The 11414-nt window shown below is 34.3% G+C and overlaps 6 non-coding genes across 6 annotated transcripts; all 6 read right to left on the bottom strand.

Moving 5' to 3' along the window:
* Positions 1-912: 912 nt before the first annotated feature.
* Positions 913-1031, bottom strand: LOC149770436 (5S ribosomal RNA). The gene has a single exon (XR_016418521.1). It is a non-coding gene; the product is annotated as a 5S ribosomal RNA (ribosomal RNA).
* Positions 1032-1931: 900 nt separating this feature from the next.
* Positions 1932-2050, bottom strand: LOC149770435 (5S ribosomal RNA). Its single transcript, XR_016418834.1, has one exon. It is a non-coding gene; the product is annotated as a 5S ribosomal RNA (ribosomal RNA).
* Positions 2051-5498: 3448 nt separating this feature from the next.
* Positions 5499-5617, bottom strand: LOC149770434 (5S ribosomal RNA). The gene has a single exon (XR_016418520.1). It is a non-coding gene; the product is annotated as a 5S ribosomal RNA (ribosomal RNA).
* A 900-nt stretch (positions 5618-6517) lies between these two features.
* Positions 6518-6636, bottom strand: LOC149770433 (5S ribosomal RNA). The gene has a single exon (XR_016418899.1). It is a non-coding gene; the product is annotated as a 5S ribosomal RNA (ribosomal RNA).
* Positions 6637-10093: 3457 nt separating this feature from the next.
* Positions 10094-10212, bottom strand: LOC149770432 (5S ribosomal RNA). Its single transcript, XR_016418519.1, has one exon. It is a non-coding gene; the product is annotated as a 5S ribosomal RNA (ribosomal RNA).
* A 900-nt stretch (positions 10213-11112) lies between these two features.
* LOC149770431 (5S ribosomal RNA) lies at positions 11113-11231 on the bottom strand. The gene has a single exon (XR_016418898.1). It is a non-coding gene; the product is annotated as a 5S ribosomal RNA (ribosomal RNA).
* Between the last annotated feature and the right edge of the window lie 183 nt (positions 11232-11414).

Below are 11414 nucleotides of genomic sequence, written 5' to 3'. Positions count from 1 at the left end.
CCATTTTCTGACCCAGATAAGGGGAGAATTCCATGTTGAAATTGACTTAAAATGCAGATTCAGGACATTATTGTTGTTGTTATTATTATTATTATTATTCCTCTTTCTGTCCTATCATTTGGTTAAAATAAGCGACACCGGCCTATAAGCTAACTTTAAAAATAGGGTCTTATCAGATTTGCAAAGGATCTCTTCTTGCAACTTGTAGAAGTTAACGTTGTGGAAATACAGAAAGTGGAAGCATGGAATATCTATCTAAACTTACTGTAATCAAAACAGAATTTTATAACCCAATTTATTTAGCCAATGGCCCATATTTACAGTATTCGCTACAGGATGCCAATTTTCCCACTGGCAGACTGAGGCCCTGCTGTAAAAGAAATCAATCAATCAATAAATTAATATAAAAAATTCTCACAATTCATACATTCCATATTTATCAATCAATTAGTGAATAAGAAATACCACAAATAAGTACCCAAAATGAAAGACATTGATCGCATATTTTGCAACTCTGCGCTAGAGACTACACCAGGAATATATGAGAAGAAACTTGAAGGAAGTATTTCGACGTGAAAGGAGGCAGCTTGTTGTGGTAGTAAAAGTAGAGGAAACTGGATAAATTGAACCGAATTTGTTAATAAGAAATACTGGTCATCTATGATCGCATATTCCAGTAGTAAGGATCGAAACCAAGAGCAGAGAAGTGCAAAGCAACATTTGCTATATTCAGGTCCTATACTTGATTTTTTTAGGATCCGAATTATTGAAGAAAGTTAAGAAAAAAGAGAAAATGAAAGTCGAGAAATTGCTCTATTTATTATTTATATTGAATAAAGTAAATTTAGTTACAATAAAAGAAAGAAAGAAAAACTTCAACTGTTTTTAGTTATAAAAGAAAAAAAAAATTAGAGTCTACAGCACCCGGTATTCCCAGGCGGTCACCCATCCAAGTACTAACCGGGCCCGACGTTGCTTAACTTCGGTGATCGGACGAGAACCGGTGCTTTCAACGTGGTATGGCCGTAGACACAAGTGTGTGTAAATTTAAGACTTATATTCGCTTCTCTCTTCACCGTTTCCGATGTACAGACGTTTACGTTTATGTGCCGTGTAAAATTAGTAATTAAAGTGTACTTATTAAAACTTATGTAGATAAACTGCCTTCATACATTATTCAAATTTGTAATTCAGGCATTTTCGGACTCGGACATTAGTTGCTTAACCGGAGGTTTACACCTTCAAATGGACTTAAATAACAATGCATTTAAACGAAGATTCAGTTCATTTTTGTTGTTTTTGGGCATTATTATTATTATTATTATTTATCTTGTATCAACTGACTAATTCAATAGGTAAATAATCGACATCAGCCTATGAGCTACCTTTAAAGACGGACTCGAATCTGATTTGAAACGGATATCGTCTTGCAGCTCGGAAACGTTAAAGTTGTGGAAACACAGAAAGTGCAAGGAAGTGGAAGCAGGGAACATCCATCCAAACTTACTGTAATCAAAACAGAGATTTATACACCAATTTATTTTGTCAATGGCCCATATTCGAAGTATTCGCTAAGGGATGCCAAGTTTCACACTGATAGACTGGTGCCCTGCTAAAAACAGGTAAATAAATTAAAATAATTAAAAATAATACATTCCAAATATATCTATCAATTATTGAATAAGAAATACCACAGACAAGTATCCAAAATGAAAGACATCGATTGCATACGTTGCAATTATTCGCTATAGGCTGAATCCGGAATATCAGAAGAAATTTGGAGGATCTGGACGGCATACGAGGCGGCCCATTTCGATCCTGGAGGTAGAGGAAACTGAAAAATTTGCACCAGATTTGTGAACAAGAAATATTGGCCATATATGATCGCATATCCTCACAGTGAGGATGGAACCAAAAAAAAATTTAAAAAATGCCTACAGCACCCGGTATTCCCAGGCGGTCACCCATCCAAGTACTAACCGGGCCCGACCTTGCTTAACTTCGGTGATCGGACGAGAACCGGTGTTTTCAACGTGGTATGGCCGTAGACATTTGTATGTACAAATTTAAGACTAATATAGGTTGTCTCTTCGTCGTTACAAAGATATATTACACACACACGCACACACACACACACACACACACACATATATATATATTAGAGACAGGGGAGAGCTCTGCTTACGACAATACATCCCTTCAGTTTCAATCTGTAAAGAAGCAAGAGCTTATTTGATCGCCGATGTCACTGACATGTAGGTTGCCATATTTGTGCAGTCATTTGAATAGTAATACAATGGCGAGTTCCGTGTCAAATTTCATCAAGGTTGTCGTTTTCTTTCGTCAGTCAGCTTCATTAACGACAAATGATGTTATACTCGGAATTATTTCTGAGAAAATAAATCGTATTTCTCTCGATTTCATGCAGGTATATCTCGATGAAAGGTCGGTCAAGTTTGCATGGCAGGCTAGTAAGCACAGGGGCTCGCATCGTTGCTCACAATTGAACTGACAGTCATACATTTTATACTATATGTACGACTGATAGTTTCATTGTAAGCAATGATACGAGCCCCCTGTGGCTAGTAAGCAGCCTATGCCGATACCGCATGGTGTCGGCGATTTCCAACGTTTTGATAAGCAAAACAAATATGTCCATACACCCCAATACTAATGTCCAAATATCAAAAATCGCTATTTTGGGACTATTATGAATTCATTCAAGGACATTCTAAATTACATCATCGCCACACGTCAAGATTGTTATTACATCAGCACATTCAAAATTGGACTTCATTCAGAAAACCACTGGCATTCATTTGGAACACTACCCTTTTGGACTTGTCATATAACTTTTCATGGACTATTTGTGATTTCATTTATAATGCTGAAAAGTATTTAAATTTTCACTTTGTATTCTTTATAAAAATAAATTAAGTCGGTTGGTTTAGATTGGCTAAGATAGCATTAAGGTGTTTTTGTTTATATGAGCCAATATCACATTATTCTTTTCTTGGTTTAGATGGGCTAAGTTCACATTATGGTACATTGGTTTAGATGGGCTAAGTTCACATTAAGGTGTTTGGCTAAGTTTCCATTAAGATATTTGGTTTAGATTGGCTAAGTTTGCATTAAAGTGTATTGGCTTATATTGGCAAATTTCACATAGGAATTTGATTTAGATGGCCTAAGTTCACATTATGGTGTTCTGGCAAAAGACTGCTTGGTTTTGTTAGGCAATGAGGGTAGTCTTGCTCAAGGGTACAATAGGGCAACCAGCTTGATAGAAATCTATCATGTTAACCATTGGACTGATGTACATTTTATCAGTGTAATTTAGAGTCTGTTTAAACCATTCCGAATCCCCCCATCTCTCTCTCTCTCTCTCACATATATATATATATATATATATATATATATATATATATATATATATATATATATATATATATATATATGAAAGAAATAATATTTTCAATCTTTCTGCACTGTACTGATTTTCTGGTTGAATACTAAAAGTAAGTTTAAATATATATAAGGAGTTTGCAAATTTTATAAAAGTCAGCTTGCCTAGCAAGTAGTAGGTCAATATGATACAATGTAGAATTTAAGAAAATGTCATTATATGTATTGAAACGTTTGTTTCCTTTGTATCTGTTGATATCTAAAATCCATATCCCAATAATTAAAATTATCCAAGACTATATGTAAATAATACACGTATGTATGTATGTACACACACAAACGTATATATATATATATATATATATATATATATATATATATATATATATATATATATATATATATCACAAAAGACACACACATATCTTAAAACACCCTCAGCCACCCAGGATATATATATGATCCGTTTTTACGAGATAAACTTATTAATTCAGTATGGTATAATTATCGAGTAAGATCAGTAGAGCTTTTGCCCTTGTTTGCAATCGTTATAGGATAACGCGTTAAAAATAAAATTACACAGAAGTACAATTAATGTTAATAGCTGATAAAGTTATGCGAACTTTGTTGCATACTCTCTCTCTCTCTCTCTCTCTCTCTCTCTCTCTCGTGTGTCAGTATGATAAAGCAAGAAGAAAAAGGAAGAACAGTAAAGAACATATATAAAAAGGTTTATTGAAACAGCGTCTCATCATGGTGTGGGCACCACGATGCATAGGGATAAATAAAAAAGCGAGTATTCCATTACTTTTCACTTCATTTGATATGCATCCATATGACACAGAATGCTCTCGGTGAGTACAGGGAATCAGATAAACGTCACTGTGCGGGACTAGGTATAAAACATTTATTGTAGTTTTAATTGTAAATTTTTCGGGCATTTAAGTAGAAATTAAATGATTTCAGTTCTAGTGAGAACAACATTTCGACTGTAAAACATAATTTGTTGTCTTGATGCGTTTTCAAGACTCTTGGGCTGATTAGTCACACATCTCTTCAACGTTTCCGATGTACAAATGTTTGTGTGCAGTATAATATTAGTAACTAAAGTGTATACTGATTCAAAGTTCTAATCCAAAAGAAGCAAAACTGGCCTCAGATACTCATATTTGTCACTCATCCATTTTCTGACCCAGATAAGGGGAGAATTCCATGTTGAAATTGACTTAAAATGCAGATTCAGGACATTATTGTTGTTGTTATTATTATTATTATTATTCCTCTTTCTGTCCTATCATTTGGTTAAAATAAGCGACACCGGCCTATAAGCTAACTTTAAAAATAGGGTCTTATCAGATTTGCAAAGGATCTCTTCTTGCAACTTGTAGAAGTTAACGTTGTGGAAATACAGAAAGTGGAAGCATGGAATATCTATCTAAACTTACTGTAATCAAAACAGAATTTTATAACCCAATTTATTTAGCCAATGGCCCATATTTACAGTATTCGCTACAGGATGCCAATTTTCCCACTGGCAGACTGAGGCCCTGCTGTAAAAGAAATCAATCAATCAATAAATTAATATAAAAAATTCTCACAATTCATACATTCCATATTTATCAATCAATTAGTGAATAAGAAATACCACAAATAAGTACCCAAAATGAAAGACATTGATCGCATATTTTGCAACTCTGCGCTAGAGACTACACCAGGAATATATGAGAAGAAACTTGAAGGAAGTATTTCGACGTGAAAGGAGGCAGCTTGTTGTGGTAGTAAAAGTAGAGGAAACTGGATAAATTGAACCGAATTTGTTAATAAGAAATACTGGTCATCTATGATCGCATATTCCAGTAGTAAGGATCGAAACCAAGAGCAGAGAAGTGCAAAGCAACATTTGCTATATTCAGGTCCTATACTTGATTTTTTTAGGATCCGAATTATTGAAGAAAGTTAAGAAAAAAGAGAAAATGAAAGTCGAGAAATTGCTCTATTTATTATTTATATTGAATAAAGTAAATTTAGTTACAATAAAAGAAAGAAAGAAAAACTTCAACTGTTTTTAGTTATAAAAGAAAAAAAAAAATTAGAGTCTACAGCACCCGGTATTCCCAGGCGGTCACCCATCCAAGTACTAACCGGGCCCGACGTTGCTTAACTTCGGTGATCGGACGAGAACCGGTGCTTTCAACGTGGTATGGCCGTAGACACAAGTGTGTGTAAATTTAAGACTTATATTCGCTTCTCTCTTCACCGTTTCCGATGTACAGACGTTTACGTTTATGTGCCGTGTAAAATTAGTAATTAAAGTGTACTTATTAAAACTTATATAGATAAACTGCCTTCATACATTATTCAAATTTGTAATTCAGGCATTTTCGGACTCGGACATTAGTTGCTTAACCGGAGGTTTACACCTTCAAATGGACTTAAATAACAATGCATTTAAACGAAGATTCAGTTCATTTTTGTTGTTTTTGGGCATTATTATTATTATTATTATTTATCTTGTATCAACTGACTAATTCAATAGGTAAATAATCGACATCAGCCTATGAGCTACCTTTAAAGACGGACTCGAATCTGATTTGAAACGGATATCGTCTTGCAGCTCGGAAACGTTAAAGTTGTGGAAACACAGAAAGTGCAAGGAAGTGGAAGCAGGGAACATCCATCCAAACTTACTGTAATCAAAACAGAGATTTATACACCAATTTATTTTGTCAATGGCCCATATTCGAAGTATTCGCTAAGGGATGCCAAGTTTCACACTGATAGACTGGTGCCCTGCTAAAAACAGGTAAATAAATTAAAATAATTAAAAATAATACATTCCAAATATATCTATCAATTATTGAATAAGAAATACCACAGACAAGTATCCAAAATGAAAGACATCGATTGCATACGTTGCAATTATTCGCTATAGGCTGAATCCGGAATATCAGAAGAAATTTGGAGGATCTGGACGGCATACGAGGCGGCCCATTTCGATCCTGGAGGTAGAGGAAACTGAAAAATTTGCACCAGATTTGTGAACAAGAAATATTGGCCATATATGATCGCATATCCTCACAGTGAGGATGGAACCAAAAAAAAATTTAAAAAATGCCTACAGCACCCGGTATTCCCAGGCGGTCACCCATCCAAGTACTAACCGCGCCCGACCTTGCTTAACTTCGGTGATCGGACGAGAACCGGTGTTTTCAACGTGGTATGGCCGTAGACATTTGTATGTACAAATTTAAGACTAATATAGGTTGTCTCTTCGTCGTTACAAAGATATATTACACACACACGCACACACACACACACACACACACACACACACACACAGACACATATATATATATATAAATCTATATATATATATATATATATATATATATATATATATATATATATATATATATATATATATATATATATATTAGAGACAGGGGAGAGCTCTGCTTACGACAATACATCCCTTCAGTTTCAATCTGTAAAGAAGCAAGAGCTTATTTGATCGCCGATGTCACTGACATGTAGGTTGCCATATTTGTGCAGTCATTTGAATAGTAATACAATGGCGAGTTCCGTGTCAAATTTCATCAAGGTTGTCGTTTTCTTTCGTCAGTCAGCTTCATTAACGACAAATGATGTTATACTCGGAATTATTTCTGAGAAAATAAATCGTATTTCTCTCGATTTCATGCAGGTATATCTCGATGAAAGGTCGGTCAAGTTTGCATGGCAGGCTAGTAAGCACAGGGGCTCGCATCGTTGCTCACAATTGAACTGACAGTCATACATTTTATACTATATGTACGACTGATAGTTTCATTGTAAGCAATGATACGAGCCCCCTGTGGCTAGTAAGCAGCCTATGCCGATACCGCATGGTGTCGGCGATTTCCAACGTTTTGATAAGCAAAACAAATATGTCCATACACCCCAATACTAATGTCCAAATATCAAAAATCGCTATTTTGGGACTATTATGAATTCATTCAAGGACATTCTAAATTACATCATCGCCACACGTCAAGATTGTTATTACATCAGCACATTCAAAATTGGACTTCATTCAGAAAACCACTGGCATTCATTTGGAACACTACCCTTTTGGACTTGTCATATAACTTTTCATGGACTATTTGTGATTTCATTTATAATGCTGAAAAGTATTTAAATTTTCACTTTGTATTCTTTATAAAAATAAATTAAGTCGGTTGGTTTAGATTGGCTAAGATAGCATTAAGGTGTTTTTGTTTATATGAGCCAATATCACATTATTCTTTTCTTGGTTTAGATGGGCTAAGTTCACATTATGGTACATTGGTTTAGATGGGCTAAGTTCACATTAAGGTGTTTGGCTAAGTTTCCATTAAGATATTTGGTTTAGATTGGCTAAGTTTGCATTAAAGTGTATTGGCTTATATTGGCAAATTTCACATAGGAATTTGATTTAGATGGCCTAAGTTCACATTATGGTGTTCTGGCAAAAGACTGCTTGGTTTTATTAGGCAATGAGGGTAGTCTTGCTCAAGGGTACAATAGGGCAACCAGCTTGATAGAAATCTATCATGTTAACCATTGGACTGATGTACATTTTATCAGTGTAATTTAGAGTCTGTTTAAACCATTCCGAATCCCCCCATCTCTCTCTCTCTCTCTCTCATATATATATATATATATATATATATATATATATATATATATATATATATATATATATATATATATGAAAGAAATAATATTTTCAATCTTTCTGCACTGTACTGATTTTCTGGTTGAATACTAAAAGTAAGTTTAAATATATATAAGGAGTTTGCAAATTCTATAAAAGTCAGCTTGCCTAGCAAGTAGTAGGTCAATATGATACAATGTAGAATTTAAGAAAATGTCATTATATGTATTGAAACGTATGTATGTATGTACACACACAAACGTATATATATATATATATATATATATATATATATATATATATATATATATATATATATATATATATATCACAAAAGACACACACATATCTTAAAACACCCTCAGCCACCCAGGATATATATATGATCCGTTTTTACGAGATAAACTTATTAATTCAGTATGGTATAATTATCGAGTAAGATCAGTAGAGTTTTTGCCCTTGTTTGCAATCGTTATAGGATAACGCGTTAAAAATAAAATTACACAGAAGTACAATTAATGTTAATAGCTGATAAAGTTATGCGAACTTTGTTGCATACTCTCTCTCTCTCTCTCCCTCTCTCTCTCTCGTGTGTCAGTATGATAAAGCAAGAAGAAAAAGGAAGAACAGTAAAGAACATATATAAAAAGGTTTATTGAAACAGCGTCTCATCATGGTGTGGGCACCACGATGCATAGGGATAAATAAAAAAGCGAGTATTCCATTACTTTTCACTTCATTTGATATGCATCCATATGACACAGAATGCTCTCGGTGAGTACAGGGAATCAGATAAACGTCACTGTGCGGGACTAGGTATAAAACATTTATTGTAGTTTTAATTGTAAATTTTTCGGGCATTTAAGTAGAAATTAAATGATTTCAGTTCTAGTGAGAACAACATTTCGACTGTAAAACATAATTTGTTGTCTTGATGCGTTTTCAAGACTCTTGGGCTGATTAGTCACACATCTCTTCAACGTTTCCGATGTACAAATGTTTGTGTGCAGTATAATATTAGTAACTAAAGTGTATACTGATTCAAAGTTCTAATCCAAAAGAAGCAAAACTGGCCTCAGATACTCATATTTGTCACTCATCCATTTTCTGACCCACATAAGGGGAGAATTCCATGTTGAAATTGACTTAAAATGCAGATTCAGGACATTATTGTTGTTGTTATTATTATTATTATTATTCCTCTTTCTGTCCTATCATTTGGTTAAAATAAGCGACACCGGCCTATAAGCTAACTTTAAAAATAGGGTCTTATCAGATTTGCAAAGGATCTCTTCTTGCAACTTGTAGAAGTTAACGTTGTGGAAATACAGAAAGTGGAAGCATGGAATATCTATCTAAACTTACTGTAATCAAAACAGAATTTTATAACCCAATTTATTTAGCCAATGGCCCATATTTACAGTATTCGCTACAGGATGCCAATTTTCCCACTGGCAGACTGAGGCCCTGCTGTAAAAGAAATCAATCAATCAATAAATTAATATAAAAAATTCTCACAATTCATACATTCCATATTTATCAATCAATTAGTGAATAAGAAATACCACAAATAAGTACCCAAAATGAAAGACATTGATCGCATATTTTGCAACTCTGCGCTAGAGACTACACCAGGAATATATGAGAAGAAACTTGAAGGAAGTATTTCGACGTGAAAGGAGGCAGCTTGTTGTGGTAGTAAAAGTAGAGGAAACTGGATAAATTGAACCGAATTTGTTAATAAGAAATACTGGTCATCTATGATCGCATATTCCAGTAGTAAGGATCGAAACCAAGAGCAGAGAAGTGCAAAGCAACATTTGCTATATTCAGGTCCTATACTTGATTTTTTTAGGATCCGAATTATTGAAGAAAGTTAAGAAAAAAGAGAAAATGAAAGTCGAGAAATTGCTCTATTTATTATTTATATTGAATAAAGTAAATTTAGTTACAATAAAAGAAAGAAAGAAAAACTTCAACTGTTTTTAGTTATAAAAGAAAAAAAAAAATTAGAGTCTACAGCACCCGGTATTCCCAGGCGGTCACCCATCCAAGTACTAACCGGGCCCGACGTTGCTTAACTTCGGTGATCGGACGAGAACCGGTGCTTTCAACGTGGTATGGCCGTAGACACAAGTGTGTGTAAATTTAAGACTTATATTCGCTTCTCTCTTCACCGTTTCCGATGTACAGACGTTTACGTTTATGTGCCGTGTAAAATTAGTAATTAAAGTGTACTTATTAAAACTTATATAGATAAACTGCCTTCATACATTATTCAAATTTGTAATTCAGGCATTTTCGGACTCGGACATTAGTTGCTTAACCGGAGGTTTACACCTTCAAATGGACTTAAATAACAATGCATTTAAACGAAGATTCAGTTCATTTTTGTTGTTTTTGGGCATTATTATTATTATTATTATTTATCTTGTATCAACTGACTAATTCAATAGGTAAATAATCGACATCAGCCTATGAGCTACCTTTAAAGACGGACTCGAATCTGATTTGAAACGGATATCGTCTTGCAGCTCGGAAACGTTAAAGTTGTGGAAACACAGAAAGTGCAAGGAAGTGGAAGCAGGGAACATCCATCCAAACTTACTGTAATCAAAACAGAGATTTATACACCAATTTATTTTGTCAATGGCCCATATTCGAAGTATTCGCTAAGGGATGCCAAGTTTCACACTGATAGACTGGTGCCCTGCTAAAAACAGGTAAATAAATTAAAATAATTAAAAATAATACATTCCAAATATATCTATCAATTATTGAATAAGAAATACCACAGACAAGTATCCAAAATGAAAGACATCGATTGCATACGTTGCAATTATTCGCTATAGGCTGAATCCGGAATATCAGAAGAAATTTGGAGGATCTGGACGGCATACGAGGCGGCCCATTTCGATCCTGGAGGTAGAGGAAACTGAAAAATTTGCACCAGATTTGTGAACAAGAAATATTGGCCATATATGATCGCATATCCTCACAGTGAGGATGGAACCAAAAAAAAATTTAAAAAATGCCTACAGCACCCGGTATTCCCAGGCGGTCACCCATCCAAGTACTAACCGCGCCCGACCTTGCTTAACTTCGGTGATCGGACGAGAACCGGTGTTTTCAACGTGGTATGGCCGTAGACATTTGTATGTACAAATTTAAGACTAATATAGGTTGTCTCTTCGTCGTTACAAAGATATATTACACACACACGCACACACACACACACACACACACACACACACACATATATATATATATAAATCTATATATATATATATATATATATATATATATATATATATATATATATATATATATATAT

This window comes from Sinohyriopsis cumingii, unplaced genomic scaffold, assembly GCF_028554795.1.
Source record: "Sinohyriopsis cumingii isolate HCF-2022 unplaced genomic scaffold, ASM2855479v2 utg002479l, whole genome shotgun sequence".
NCBI lineage: Eukaryota > Metazoa > Mollusca > Bivalvia > Unionida > Unionidae > Sinohyriopsis > Sinohyriopsis cumingii.
The sequence above is the reverse complement of the archived record's forward strand: the minus strand, read 5'-3'. Positions and strand labels throughout refer to the sequence as shown.